General features: G+C 39.2%; 1 non-coding gene across 1 annotated transcript; it reads left to right on the plus strand.

Annotated features, from left to right (window-relative positions):
• The first annotated feature begins 11,697 nt into the window (after positions 1-11,697).
• On the plus strand, positions 11,698-11,802 carry LOC127800864 (small nucleolar RNA R71). Its single transcript, XR_008022886.1, has one exon. It is a non-coding gene; the product is annotated as a small nucleolar RNA R71 (small nucleolar RNA).
• The last annotated feature ends 4,823 nt before the right edge of the window (positions 11,803-16,625 follow it).

The following is a 16,625-nucleotide window of genomic DNA, read 5'->3' on the forward strand; positions in this document are numbered from 1 at the left end:
GAAGAAGAAGAAGAAGAAGAAGAAGATATAGAGTTAGAAGAATTACAAAAGGCATATGAAGAATTATATATAAAATATCAATCTATTAAGAAAGAATTAAAAACCATTGAGAAAATCATAAAGAAGAAAATGAAAAATTAAAGAGTGAAATAAAGAAGTTAGAAGAAAAATCACAAGAGCTTAAGAAAGAAAATGAAGATAAAGTAAAAGATCAATTAATTAAACTTAAAGAAAAAACAAAATATGAAAAACTCAAAATAATAAATTATTAGTAGAAAAAGATTCCATAGAGAAAAGTTTGGCTACGTTGATTTTAAAGAAAAATTTAAAACTCAAACCAAGGTACAAAACACCTAAGAGAGAATGGAAACAACCTACATGGAGACCCCAATCTAAGAAAAGTAATATAGTGCAAATGTGAATACCCAAAGGGGTAGTACAAACAAGAAATGATTTAGATCACAAAATTTTAAATGTTGCTCCTCATCCACGTAAATCAAGAATAATTAAATCATTTGATTCTAATGAAGAAAGATTCAAAGGACCCGTCTATAGATGGGTACCCAAACCTAAAAGATGATCTTTTAAATATGTTGATATGCATAAGGACCACAATGGAAAACAAGTGGTATATGGATAGTGGCTGCTCACAGCACATGACTGGTGAGAGAAATCTATTCTTAGATCTCACTCTCAAAGATGGAGGATCTGTCATGTTTGGGGACAATGCCAAAGGTAAAGTGGTTGGTATAGGTATAGTTGGCTAGTCACATTCCACTACTATTAGAAATGTTCTCTTAATAGATGGTTTAAAATATAATCTTCTTAACATTAGTCAATTTTGTGATGATGGCTATGAAGTTATTTTTAGACAAAGGCATTGTCTCGTTATTGATACCTACAACTTTATTATTATCTGTGCTAATAGGCAAGGCAATGTCTATATTGCTGATATTGAGGTAATTAACGCAAAATGTCTCATGGTAAAAAATGAAGATATTCTCTTATGGCATAGAAGATTAGGTCATGTTAATTCGGACCTAATTAGAAAAATAACTAATAAAGATTTAGTCATAGGGCTTCCTAAGATAAAATTTAATAAACAAATTTCTTGTGATGTTTGTTTTCAAGGAAAACAAACTAGAGCTTCCTTTAAATCTAAGAATGAAATTTCAACCAGTAAGCCTATATGACTCTTGCACATGGACTTATTTGGACCCACTCAAACTAGAAGTATGGGTGGAAATTTTTATGCATATGTTGTAGTAGATGACTTTTCTAGATTTAGATGGGTTATGTTCTTAGCATCAAAAGATGAAGCATTTCAGAACTTCGTCAAATTAGCTAAAAGAGTTGAAAAAGAGCGAGATGATAGAATTGTCACTATTAGAAGTGATCATAGTGGGAATTTGAGAATAGACACTTTATGGAGTTTTGTGAAGCAAATGGTATTATTCACCAATTCTCCACACCTAGAACCCCTTAACAAAATGTTGTTGTTGAAAGGAGAAATATGACTCTTCAAGAGATGGCTAGGACCATGTTTTTGGAGAATAACTTGCCTACTTATTTTTTAACCGAAGACCATGGCCAGCGATTGTCGAACCGCTCCAGAATTAGAGATCTATGAATCTCTTCTCTAGTTTGCAGCAAAGTGCACCCTAGGTCATCTCTCACAAGGAGCCTCACCTTCTTCTACCAACAAGGAGAACCAATACAAATAACAGTTTGTTTGGGGGGGGGGTTTGACAGAAAACTAATTAACAAAACAGAAAGATAAAGATGATGAAAAATCAGTAAAAGATATGCAACCGGCTGTGTATTTGTCTTCTATGTGGAATCTTCCTTGTCCAACCTATATGTCTTGGCTTGCTAGATGTTTTGATCTCCGGAAAACAAACTCAAAGCATCCCCAACAACCGTCCAAGGATTAGAATGATTGGAAATAACAAAATGAACGCAGAAATCTCTTGCAAACAAAATGCAACCATTCACTCTCTATTCAACCTATCCGGACCTATGCAAGAACAACCGTTCAAGCACACAATATTCATTTCCGAGATGTTATACCAACCGGCTATAACATTCTGTTCTCTTAAGCATTTAACAGAAAATGAAACCATGCAAGTTCACACAAACCTGCCATGAACTCCATGCATTCACAAATCTGCTCAAACTAAACCAAATAGAAATGAATAAGAAACAAACAACAAACCAGATTCTTGTAGCTCATCCGGGACTCAAATTCCACATGGATTCAAGACACACAACCGGTTACAAAATGTTCTAGCCTATCATTACAGCAAGGAAAACAGAATGGAACAAAAGATGTAGAAAACAGAAAAAATGCTACAATAACAAAAACGGGCAGAATCCTCTCTATTTTCTCCTCTCCTTCTATATCATCCTCCTCTGAAAATTAATGCTAAGAGGCCTTAAATACATGGCTAAGAAAGGAAAGCTAGGAAGGCTAGGGTTGGGCCTGGCCCAACAGAAAACAAGTAAGCCCAAAAACAGCATAATTTGAGTAGCCCAAGTTTGCTCCTTGAAAGTAAGCCCAAGCTCCTTTAGTGAGCCACTTCTCTAGCCCATCCAATATTCCCTAAAGCCTGGATCCATAGAGGTAAGATAGAAAATAGTGTAAGGACAATTTGAAGCATAATAAAATAGAAACAATGAAATATCAGCAAAAATTACTTCAAATGGCCTAATAAGAATGAAGTGAAATGCCAAAATATGGTATGAATATGCATGCTATCAGACCACTTGCTATATCTTAAATAGGTTTGAATTATACTATGACAAAAAGCCTAACATATCATATTTTAACGCCTTTGGATGTAAATATTTTATTTTCAACACAAAGGACAATGTAGGAAAATTTGAGACTAAAAGTGATCATGAATGGAATATTCCTTGGATACTCAAATACTAGTAAGGCTTATAGAATATACAATATTAGAACAAATAACTTGGAAGAATCCAAACATGTAAAATTCAATGAGTCTCCTAAGACAAAAATAAGAATCGAAGATGAAGATGAGACAACAATAGATCCATCCAAGGAGATTGAGAAACTAAATATTCAAGAAGAATCTATAAATGAACCATCAAGTTCTCATTCACAAAATCAAGAGAAACCATTAGATGATGAGAAACCAAAATTTTTGGGGATCTAATAATAATTTATCTCAGTGTTTGATGAGATTGATTTCTTGGAAGTTTGTGGAGTGAGGAAGATTTGACCGAAAGCAGTGGAGTGGGAGCTTTCTCCAACACAACATCTGTCGACCGTTGGCAAGGAGGCAGTTGATCGAATCGCGAGGGGTCACCCATTTTCCTTTGATCTGTCAATCGCTTCTATTGGGGCTTGGTTACCTAAGTCACTTGCAATACAAAGCAATGAGGAATTTTATTTGTATGTGTGGGAAGTCCAAATAAATGGAATTTGAGATATGTTGGAATGTAAAAATAAATGAAATATTAGGATGTGGAATAGTCAAAGCAAGAAGAAGGATTTTTAAGTATTGTGACAATAAGTTAAAATAAGGGAAATTCTAGTGAGTTAAATAGTTAAATGAATTGTGTGTAGAAAAGTTAAATGCAATGGGACTAGGGAGATGGCTAGAAAGATCAATTGAGGATTTTATATGAGAAATGGGCAACCAGTTATGTACATATATATGTGTGTGTATTTCTACAAAAAATGATAATTTAATAAATAGGTTATTGAATATATATATATATTTATGTGGGTAAGTGTAGTGTGTGATGTGTGTGCATATGTATATGTGTGTGAGTGGAAGTGTTAATATAAAAGGAAAATGAGAGAAAGGAAAAGAGAAGGAAAAATGGAAGAGAGAGGGGGGCAGCCATGATTAGGGGAGCTTGGGGGGGGGGGGGGGGGGGGAGCTAGGGCTTCTCATTCTTCCACATCTTCTCCTCTTTCTTTTTGTTTGAGGACCCTGGGTTGGGGTGTGGGTTCAAGCATGGGCGGTGGCTTCTTCATTTAAGCTATTTGGCTCCGTTGACTTCTTCTCTCTCAGTTTATTTCAAGATAAGTTCCCTTCTCTTCTCCATTTATGTGTAAGTTCTTCTTGCAAGCGTTGGATTCTTGAAACCCCAAAATTTTTGGTAAAGAGGGTTTTATCCCATTTGATTGTATCTCGTGTGATTTTTCTTGGAGTTTTGGTAAATCGAGTCTATGGTCTAAATGAGGTCTTGATTCACCTCATCTTTTCAACGGAATGATGTATTTTTAGGTTAAGATTTGAGTAATGCAAGTCTTGGTTGATTTTGGGTGTATTATGTTCGTCTGTTTTTGTTTTTGGGTCTCAAAAGTCGACTTTTATGAGTAGGAGTCGACTCTATACATTAATCTCTCGACTGGATTGCGACTAAATTGATGTAGAAGTCAACTTTTTCTTTCAAAAGTTGACTTTCCATTTCAGTCTGCGCATGTTGTACTCTTTAGGGTATAACTTTCTGTGGTTATATCTAATTCAAGATCTGATTTTTGTGCTATAAACTAGATTTAATAAGCTTCATTGTGGTATAGAATTTTGATTATTTGGACAATTATTGAGCCTATAGGTTCCCTATAAATTACCTACTTGAAATTTGGTATTTATGTTTCCTTGCAATCCGACATGCTCTAGTTTTTGGAATATAACTTTCTATGGTGATATCCAAAAAGATCCATGGGGATGTTTTGAGGGCAATATGAAAGGAAAGAGCTTAAGTTGTATTTAGATTTGCTTGCCTTTACTTTGAGATATATTGAATAATGATATAAATAATTATATTTGTTTCAATCGTTTAATAAAAATAGGTGGTGAGTTTTATTTGAGTTTATAAAAAAAAAATGTGAGGAAAATTTTGGAGTCATTTCATAAGCTATCTATAATATCCAGCATCGAACGATAGGAAGGACCAGATCAACTTACCTTAATGGGCCTATGCGAACTTCCTAAGGGTCACCCATCCTTGAGGTACCTTAGCTAAAACACTCTTAACCCGGAAGTTCTTTATCCACATTTATTCCAAAAGGTATATAACTGGTGTTGTTTCCTTGCTTACTATCTTTGATATATATATATATATACTAGCTTCTTAAGAGTCCCTTTTTAAACCTGACCTTGGGCTCTCGGGGTATTACATTCTCCCTCCTTGAGCACATAACGTTCTTGTCATGTGACCTTACAACTAGTCCTAGATCTTCTCCCCTTTGGGGGTTTCCATCCTAGAAGCCTGTCAAGAGCCGCTCCTTGTTTAGGTCCTCGCACCTCAGCGCCACTCCCTGCCCTTATCAAACCACCTTCTCCAAGGGTTGGCTCTGATACCACCTATAATATCCCGCATCGAGCGATAGGAAGGACCAGATCAACTTACCCTGATAGGCCTACACGAACTTCCTAGGGGTCACCCATTCTAGAGTTAATCTAGCTCAAACACGCTTAACCCGAGAGTTTTTTATCCACATTCAGCCCCAAAGGTATCCAGCAAGGTAGGTAAGTCTTCAAGAATTCATCATTCAAAGATCATCTTTCCTCTACTTCCAAGAAAACAAGTGACATGGCAATTCATCCAATAAGACAAATCAAAAGTAGAAGCCTCTCACAGGACAAGTGTATGCTCAAAAATCTCTCAAGAGGTGGTGGTGACTGTTTCGCTCAAATTCACCCAATCACAATTCCACTACCATAAGCTTGTTTATCTTCTCAATCTCCACTATCCATGTCAAATGCATGCCACAAATCAAAAGGACTTATTCAGGGTTGTAATGTGGGGAAGAGAGAAATGGAAAGACAACAATGAAGGAAAACATGCCTTAGGTCGAGAAAACATTTCATGCAACTCTAAGATCAAGAGATAGAATTTCCAAGCGTTATGAAGAACATTGCATCTTTATTCGGTTGAGTGCGTTTTACGCTCTGTCTCAACTTTGCTTTCTTCTTTTTCTCATCAATTTTCAATTTTTTTTTTTTGTTTTTTGTTTATTTATTTTTTTTTTTTCGAAAGAGGTGAGTGCGTTTTACGCTCCTTCTCACCCTTCTATCCTTTTCTTGCTTTTCTTTTTCTTTTTCCATGGATGCAAATGGCCTTTGGCCTTATGACTTGCTCGATGAATTCAATCTCTCTCTCTAGAATGCACTTAATATTCCTCTTCCTTCCTAAGGTTGGAAGGTCCAAAAAGGGGTGTATGAGAATGAAGGGTAAAAATGATGGCTCTAAGTGGCAAGCGAAAGGGATTGATTGAATTTTTTTTTTTTTTTTTTTTTCGTATAACAAAATGGCTAAATGGGGACAAGAAAGAATGCCTTAATCATGTTCGAGTCATGCATGAACAAATATAGCCTCAACCAAGAATCAAAACAAGTTCTAGAGTGGAGATCATGATAGGTGAATGCACACACAAGAAAGACAATAGGCTCAAAATCCTCACGGCTGTAGACTACCCAATCAATCTATCAAATCAAACTCATTGCCAAGTCACTCGAAATTAAGGAAGATAAGATTGAAGTTCTAATCATGATGGGTTCTTTTAGACTTAATTGCTTAACTTGCATTTCCACGCAAAACAAACTCAACTAAACCCAAGGAAAAAGAAATATGAAAAGATAAAGAAAATGCGGCTAAAATAAGAATGCTGCCTCCCCCACACTTAGACTTTACATTGCCCTCAATGTAAACATGCAATTCCGATCAAGAATAAGACAAGTAAATGTAAAATACTAGGGAGAGAGAAACAGCCTGATGTATCAAATGTAGGTGGCGTTGAGGAGATGCAGCTCCTCCACAATATGCTCCTGAAAGCTCTCGTAGAATGGCTTAAGTCGCTGCCCGTTCACTGTGAATTGCTTTGCATTGGACTCGTCCTTGATTGCAACTGCACCAAAGGGAAAAACATGAATAACTATGAAAGGACCAGTCCAACGAGAACGTAACTTACCGGGCATCAACTTGAGACGAGAATTGTATAGCAGAACTTTCTGGCCAACTTCGAATGTCTTCCTCACAATAAGCTTGTCATGCACAGCCTTAGTCTTCTCCTTGTAGATGCGTGAGTTCTCATATGCGTCCATCCTAATCTCCTCAAGCTCTTGAAGTTGGAGCTTTCTTTGGGACCCCGATTGACTGATGTCCATATTGCATTGCTTCACTGCCCAATATGCCTTATGCTCCACTTCCACCGGCAAGTGACACGCTTTTCCAAAAACCAACCTATAAGGGGACATGCCGATGGGGGTTTTGTAGGCCGTGCGGTAGGCCCAAAGTGCATCTTCTAATCTCGTGCTCCAGTCTTTCCTATTGGGCTGGACAGTCTTCTCCAAAATCTGCTTGATTTCCCTATTTGAGACTTCAGCTTGCCCATTAGTCTGTGGATGATAAGGAGTCGCCACTTTGTGTATTACCCCATACTTACGAAGTAGGGTGTCCATCTTTCTGTTGCAAAAGTGGGATCCTTGGTCGCTGATGATGGCCCTAGGCATGCCAAACCTGCAAAAGATGTGAGAACGAACAAAATCTGCAACCACAGAAGCATCATCAGTCCTGGTGGCTTTAGCTTCCACCCACTTAGAAACATAATCCACAGCTAACAGAATGTACAAATAACCAAATGACACAGGAAATGGACCCATGAAGTCAATGCCCCAAACATCAAAGATTTCACAAAACAATAAGGGTTGTTGAGGCATTTCATTCCTACGTGATATAGTGCCTGTGTGTTGGCAACGTGTGCAATTCTTACAGAACTCATATGAATCCTTAAAGAGTGAAGGCCAATATAATCCAGAATCTAGGACTTTCCTAGCTGTACGTTGGGGACCAAAGTGACCACCACATGCAAGTGTGTGACAAAAATTTAAGACAGATGCAAACTCATGGTTAGGCACACATCTCCTAATGACCTGGTCACTACACATGCGCCACAGATAGGGATCATCCCACACATAATACCGAGCCTGACTCTTAAATTTATTTAGCTGTTCCTTCTTAAAATATGCAGGTAATTCAGAAGCAACTAAATAATTTACCAAATCAGCATACCAGGGCTCAACACCATGAATGTGGTATAATAACTCATCTGGGAAATCATCCCTGATAGGCTGGGAGTCCATGACTGTGGAATCTGAAGAAGGAGGGACCCGGCTCAAATGATCAGCTACAAGGTTCTCGGCCCCACTCTTATCTTTTATCTCCACATTGAACTCCTGAAGTAGGAGCATCCACCGTATCAACCGGGGCTTAGCATCGGGCTTCTTCAATAAGTATTTTAGGGCTGCATGGTCAGAAAACACGACAACATTAGAACCCAGAAGATAGGAGCGAAATTTATCTAAAGCAAACACAATAGCTAAAAGCTCCTTCTCAGTCGTGGTGTAGTTTGCTTGAGCAGCATCCAAGGTGCGCGAGGCATAGGCAATGACATGTGACTTCTTCTCCACACGTTGTGAAAGGACAGCACCCACTGCAAAGTTGGAGGCGTCGCACATCAGCTCGAAGGGCAACTCCCAGTTGGGTGGCTGTATGATGGGTGGAGAAATCAGTCGACTCTTCAGTTCCTCGAATGCTCGCTTGCACTGCTCATCAAAGTGGAAGGTCACTTCTTTCTGGAGAAGGTGGGAAAGTGGAAGTGCAATCTTGCTGAAATCCTTGATGAACCTCCTGTAAAATCCTGCATGGCCAAGGAAAGAACGCACCTCCCTCACAGAGGTGGGGTAAGGCAATGAAGCAATAACATCAACCTTAGACCGATCCACTTCTATACCCTTCTTAGACAGAACATGCCCTAAAACAATTCCTTGTTCTACCATGAAATGACATTTTTCGAAATTTAAAACAAGGTTCTTTTCAATGCATCTCTCTAGGACTCTACCCAAGCTAACCAAGCAATCATCAAAAGAAGTACCATAAACTGAAAAATCATCCATAAACACTTCCATGCAATGCTCTATAAAATCTGAAAATATACTTACCATGCATCACTGAAAGGTACCTGGAGCATTACATAGACCGAAAGGCATTCTTCTATAAGCGAATGTGCCAAAGGGGCAGGTGAAGGTGGTCTTCTCTTGATCCTCTGGGGCTATGCAAATTTGAAAGTATCCAGAAAAACCGTCAAGGAAACAATAGTGTGACTTACCAGCCAACCTCTCCAACATCTGATCAATGAATGGAAGGGGGAAATGATCTTTTCTGGTTGCTTGGTTCAGCTTTCTATAATCAATGCAGACTCTCCAACTGTTCTGCACTCTCATGGGGATGAGCTCATTGTGCTCATTTGGGACCACCGTGATGCCCGTCTTTTTTGGAACAACCTGCACGGGACTCACCCACTTGCTGTCAGAAATAGGGTAAATAATACCGGCTGCAAGTAATTTACTTACCTCCTGTTTTACCACATCAAGGATGGTTGGGTTAAGTCTTCTTTGAGGCTGCCTTGCTGGTTTTGCTCCTTCCTCCAATAAGATACGATGCATGCAAACAGATGGGCTGATTCCAGTTATGTCCGCTAAAGTCCACCCAATTGCTTTCTTATTATTTTTCAGCACATCCAGCAACTTTCTCTCTTGGTCAGGCTGCAAGTTGTTTGCAATGATGACTGGCAGCTTCTCATCTTTCTCCAAGAATGCATACTTGAGGTGCTGAGGCAAAGGCTTGCACTGAATGGTGGGTGGCTGCTGCAAAGAGGGGGCTGACCTATTTGACTGGAACTCTAACTCCAAGGCACTATCAACCTGCTCAACAAGGTTAGTAGCACTATCTTCCACTTGGGAAATGTTAGCATCAAAATCAAACTCATGTCTATGCAAAAATTCAGCAATCTCTAAGCATGCAGCACATTGACTCTCTCCATCACTACAATTAGTGCAAATAATCGTATCTGGGAACTCATGCACAGTGGGGAATTTATCAATTAAATCAGAAGACTCAGAACATGCTTCATTCACTAACAGGTCAACTCTATTTACTTGAAAAGTGGAATGATCCTCGGCAGGGAATTTCATGGCATCAAGTATCTTGAAGTTAATTGTGTTACCAGCAAATTCCATGGAAAGTGTACCCTCATGCACATTGATAATAGTTCTAGCAGTTTTTAAGAATGGTCTCCCTAGGATCAAGGGTGCATGCTCAAGTGTGCTGTTATCTTCCATATTCAAAACATAAAAATCTGCTGGAAAGATTAAATCCTTAACCTTAACCAGCACATCTTCTAGGACTCCAGTGGGGTGTGCAGTACTTCTATTGGCTAGTTGGATAACCACTCCTGTTGGCTTCAAAGGACCACACTGCAATGAAGCATAAATAGAGTTAGGCATGACATTAATGGATGCACCTAAATCTAGTAAAGCATTGCTAAATTGCATGTCTCTTATAGTACAAGGAATGGAGAACATCCCTGGATCTTTACACTTTGCTGGCATGGCAGGTTGGATAAGGGCAGAGACATTTCTCCCAAGGTTGATCTTCTCATTCCCCATAAGCTTCCTCTTGTGAGTACACAAATCCTTGAGAAATTTTGCATACTTGGGGATCTGTCTAATGGCTTCAAGGAGGGGAATGTTGACTTCAACTTTCTGGAATGTTTCCAGAATCTCTTTATCCACTTCGGCCTCTGCTCTTTTCTTGTTTTGTGTTGCTCGATGTGGGAATGGTAGGGGCTGGATGTTGGAAGACTCTCCTTGTTCTTGATAGCTGGAGTTTGGTTGCTTGGCTTCTTGGACTGAGGAGGGTTGCTGCTCTTTGCTACCCTCTACATTCTGCTGCTCTGCATGCTGCTCTTTGTTTGATGATGGTGGAGGGGTTGGGATGATCACTTCTTTCCCACTTCGAAGCATGATGGCACTAACATTGCCCCTTGGATTGGCAACTGGTTGTGAAGGAAGCTGCCCGGAACCTTGACTCCTTAACTCATTGATGTTTGTGGCTAGCTGGCCTATTTGGGTCTCCAAATTTTGAATGGTGGTTTCTGTTTTCTGTTGGAATTGGAGTGTGTTGGCTGCTAGTTGCTTGACAAGATCATCCAAGGTAGGTTCTGACTTGAGTAATGGTGGTGCTTGTTGCATGGCTTGGTTCTGCCTTGGCGGTGGAGCATGGTTGCTTGAAATTGAAGGATGGAACCTCTGATGAAATGGTTGATTCTGGTGGTATGGCTGCTGGTGCACATGTTGATTGGAAGGGCTGCCATATCTGAGGTTCGGATGGTCTCTCCAACCTGGATTGTAGGTGGCTGAGTATGGATCATACTTGTGTTGTGGCTGCTGCTGGAAAGGTGGATTGTGCTGCTGGAATGGTCTACCAGGGAAGATGCCAGCAACAGATTCATTATTTTCTTGCAACTGTGGGCATTGATCTGTTGTATGGGATGACAAGGAGCAAATGCCACAAAGCTGCTGCTGGGGTTGCTTTCTCTCTAATGCCAATTGCCTGACCATGGAAGCCAATTCCTCAAGCTTGTTTTCCATCCTTTGCTGGTCCATAGTGGCAGCCACATTGACTTCATTGATGGCTTTTGTAGGAGTGTTAATTCTGGTGCCAAATTGCTGGGCATTTTGTGCCATCTTTGATATCAGCTCTTGTGCAGCTGCTGGGGTCTTCTCTGCCAAAGCTCCTCCACTTGCAGCATCTACCAAGTACCTGTCCATGGGGATTAGACCTTCATAGAGATACTGAATTAGGAGTTGGTCACTTATCTGATGGTGAGGACAGCTGGAACACAACTTCTTGAACCTCTCCCAATACTCATGTAGAGTTTCACCACTCATCTGCCTTATACCACAAATTTCCTTCCTTATTGATGCTGTTCTGGAGGCTGGAAAGAATTTTTCCAGGAAGATCCTCTTCAATCCATCCCAGCTGGTAATGGCAGCTGGTGGCAGGTAGTAGAGCTAATCTTTGGCTGATCCATCAAGTGAGAATGGGAAGGCTCTCAGCTTGATCTGCTCTTCATCTACTCCTTGTGGCCGCATGGTTGAGCAAACCACATGAAACTCTTTCAGATGCTTGTGTGGATCCTCTCCTGCAAGGCCATGAAACTTGGGCAACAAATGGATCAGTCCAGACTTAAGTTCGAAGTTGGCATCTAGCTGTGGGTATTGAATACATAGGGGCTGGTAATGCACATCAGGTGCAGCCAGCTCTCTAATAGTTCTACCATCCAAATGACCATGATTTGCATTATTTCCATGATTTCCATTATTGCCATTACCATTATTTCCATTATTTGCATTGTTTGCATTATCTCCATTACCATTATCTGCCATATTGATGAATGCTGGAATAGGTTCGGATGAAGTATTAGAAGTACTGTTAGGGTCAATCCTATCCCGAGACTTAAGTTCTCTAGCTTGCCTTCTAAGAGTAGTCTCTAATTCAAGATCCAAATCAAGTAATTTTTCCTTAGAGGATCTGGTCATGCACTTAGAGATCAGCTCAAAAACAGCACACAAAATGGCCTATGCATACCAAGAACTCAAAAACTCAAAAACACAAAAAAAACACACAAGCACAAAAACACAAAAACAGGTCAAACAATAAGCCCTTAGATGATTTTTTTTATGCAATTTTTCACAGAATTTCAACACAAAAACACTGAGGGACCTAAAAACACTAAAAACCACACAAAATTAAGCACTGAGAAACACAAAATGGCCCAAAAAGTGGTCTAAACGTTGGAATTTGGCCAAAAAAGGGTCTCCTCACTGCATAGCAGTGACTCTTTATCCCCACACCCCCTTTTCTTTGGACACCAAAAATCAGCTCAATCGGAGAAAGTAGGAAGCAGTGAACAGTAATTGTCAAAATCGTTTTCTTATCAAATCAGCTCCTATTTTGCCTCAAAGACCACTCTAAATGCAAGAAAACATCAAGGAAAGCATATGGACATGAAAGAACATCAAGTAAGGATGAGAAAGGAAGAGGATAGCACCGGTATCTCGAGCTCAATCCTTAAATAATGCTATCTGTTATGGAGATGGTCAAAACAGCTGTTGAATGGGAAAGCTGCTGGGGTCTTCTCCTCTTGGTTGCAGCTGCAGGGTTGTCTATCTGCCAAACGAAAAGAAGATTAGTGGGAACGTTAAAAGGAATGCTAGAAGTGAAAATAAAAGGAATGCTAAAAGGGAAAAATAAAAGGAATGTCCTCTGTCAGGTGATCTGCTGTCAGATGCAGAAAAGGTGGGATTCAGCTTTCTAAGAATGGTTATGCTCTCCTGATCTGCTGCAGGCTTGTCTACTTGCTGTGTGAGCTTGCTTTTCAACGCCTATCAGAGCACATGAAGACCAGAGAAGGACTGCAGGTGTGCTACTGAAAATCAGAGAAGGACTGCAGGTGTTTTGTGCTTTTTCAGTTGCTGCAGGGTTGCTTTTTCAGAAGATCAGATCGTGCAGCCCTCTCCAACAGCCACTTCTTTGTTCAAAAATGATACTAGAAACAAGAAAACAGAAAAGGAAACACACACACACAAAAAGAAGATCGAAAAGGTAAATAAGGCTTTTCTGTTGCTGCTTGCTATCAGTTCATCTCAAGAACAGAACAGAATTTCTCTTCACCAAGAACACAAAAACTGATAACCTTATCACCAAGAACACAAAATAGAGAAAACACTCGAACAAGAAAACAAAACAAACAGAGAATAGGGTCGGTCCTCTATGTTTTTAGAAGAAAAAACTTGGCTCCCCGGCAACGGCGCCAAAATTCTGGCCAGCGATTGTCGAACCGCTCCAGAATTAGAGATCTATGAATCTCTTCTCTAGTTTGCAGCAAAGTGCACCCTAGGTCATCTCTCACAAGGAGCCTCACCTTCTTCTACCAACAAGGAGAACCAATACAAATAACAGTTTGTTTGGGGGGGGGGGGGTTTGACAGAAAACTAATTAACAAAACAGAAAGATAAAGATGATGAAAAATCAGTAAAAGATATGCAACCGGCTGTGTATTTGTCTCCTATGTGGAATCTTCCTTGTCCAACCTATATGTCTTGGCTTGCTAGATGTTTTGATCTCCGGAAAACAAACTCAAAGCATCCCCAACAACCGTCCAAGGATTAGAATGATTGGAAATAACAAAATGAACGCAGAAATCTCTTGCAAACAAAATGCAACCATTCACTCTCTATTCAACCTATCCGGACCTATGCAAGAACAACCGTTCAAGCACACAATATTCATTTCCGAGATGTTATACCAACCGGCTATAACATTCTGTTCTCTTAAGCATTTAACAGAAAATGAAACCATGCAAGTTCACACAAACCTGCCATGAACTCCATGCATTCACAAATCTGCTCAAACTAAACCAAATAGAAATGAATAAGAAACAAACAACAAACCAGATTCTTGTAGCTCATCCGGGACTCAAATTCCACATGGATTCAAGACACACAACCGGTTACAAAATGTTCTAGCCTATCATTACAGCAAGGAAAACAGAATGGAACAAAAGATGTAGAAAACAGAAAAAATGCTACAATAACAAAAACGGGCAGAATCCTCTCTATTTTCTCCTCTCCTTCTATATCATCCTCCTCTGAAAATTAATGCTAAGAGGCCTTAAATACATGGCTAAGAAAGGAAAGCTAGGAAGGCTAGGGTTGGGCCTGGCCCAACAGAAAACAAGTAAGCCCAAAAACAGCATAATTTGAGTAGCCCAAGTTTGCTCCTTGAAAGTAAGCCCAAGCTCCTTTAGTGAGCCACTTCTCTAGCCCATCCAATATTCCCTAAAGCCTGGATCCATAGAGGTAAGATAGAAAATAGTGTAAGGACAATTTGAAGCATAATAAAATAGAAACAATGAAATATCAGCAAAAATTACTTCAAATGGCCTAATAAGAATGAAGTGAAATGCCAAAATATGGTATGAATATGCATGCTATCAGACCACTTGCTATATCTTAAATAGGTTTGAATTATACTATGACAAAAAGCCTAACATATCATATTTTAACGCCTTTGGATGTAAATATTTTATTTTCAACACAAAGGACAATGTAGGAAAATTTGAGACTAAAAGTGATCATGAATGGAATATTCCTTGGATACTCAAATACTAGTAAGGCTTATAGAATATACAATATTAGAACAAATAACTTGGAAGAATCCAAACATGTAAAATTCAATGAGTCTCCTAAGACAAAAATAAGAATCGAAGATGAAGATGAGACAACAATAGATCCATCCAAGGAGATTGAGAAACTAAATATTCAAGAAGAATCTATAAATGAACCATCAAGTTCTCATTCACAAAATCAAGAGAAACCATTAGATGATGAGAAACCAAAATTTTTGGGGATCTAATAATAATTTATCTCAGTGTTTGATGAGATTGATTTCTTGGAAGTTTGTGGAGTGAGGAAGATTTGACCGAAAGCAGTGGAGTGGGAGCTTTCTCCAACACAACATCTGTCGACCGTTGGCAAGGAGGCAGTTGATCGAATCGCGAGGGGTCACCCATTTTCCTTTGATCTGTCAATCGCTTCTGTTGGGGCTTGGTTACCTAAGTCACTTGCAATACAAAGCAATGAGGAATTTTATTTGTATGTGTGGGAAGTCCAAATAAATGGAATTTGAGATATGTTGGAATGTAAAAATAAATGAAATATTAGGATGTGGAATAGTCAAAGCAAGAAGAAGGATTTTTAAGTATTGTGACAATAAGTTAAAATAAGGGAAATTCTAGTGAGTTAAATAGTTAAATGAATTGTGTGTAGAAAAGTTAAATGCAATGGGACTAGGGAGATGGCTAGAAAGATCAATTGAGGATTTTATATGAGAAATGGGCAACCAGTTATGTACATATATATGTGTGTGTATTTCTACAAAAAATGATAATTTAATAAATAGGTTATTGAATATATATATATATTTATGTGGGTAAGTGTAGTGTGTGATGTGTGTGCATATGTATATGTGTGTGAGTGGAAGTGTTAATATAAAAGGAAAATGAGAGAAAGGAAAAGAGAAGGAAAAATGGAAGAGAGAGGGGGGCAGCCATGATTAGGGGAGCTTGGGGGGGGGGGGGGGGGGAGCTAGGGCTTCTCATTCTTCCACATCTTCTCCTCTTTCTTTTTGTTTGAGGACCCTGGGTTGGGGTGTGGGTTCAAGCATGGGCGGTGGCTTCTTCATTTAAGCTATTTGGCTCCGTTGACTTCTTCTCTCTCAGTTTATTTCAAGATAAGTTCCCTTCTCTTCTCCATTTATGTGTAAGTTCTTCTTGCAAGCGTTGGATTCTTGAAACCCCAAAATTTTTGGTAAAGAGGGTTTTATCCCATTTGATTGTATCTCGTGTGATTTTTCTTGGAGTTTTGGTAAATCGAGTCTATGGTCTAAATGAGGTCTTGATTCACCTCATCTTTTCAACGGAATGATGTATTTTTAGGTTAAGATTTGAGTAATGCAAGTCTTGGTTGATTTTGGGTGTATTATGTTCGTCTGTTTTTGTTTTTGGGTCTCAAAAGTCGACTTTTATGAGTAGGAGTCGACTCTATACATTAATCTCTCGACTGGATTGCGACTAAATTGATGTAGAAGTCAACTTTTTCTTTCAAAAGTTGACTTTCCATTTCAGTCTGCGCATGTTGTACTCTTTAGGGTATAACTTTCTGTGGTTATATCTAATTCAA

This window comes from Diospyros lotus, chromosome 4 (assembly GCF_014633365.1).
Source record: "Diospyros lotus cultivar Yz01 chromosome 4, ASM1463336v1, whole genome shotgun sequence".
NCBI lineage: Eukaryota > Viridiplantae > Streptophyta > Magnoliopsida > Ericales > Ebenaceae > Diospyros > Diospyros lotus.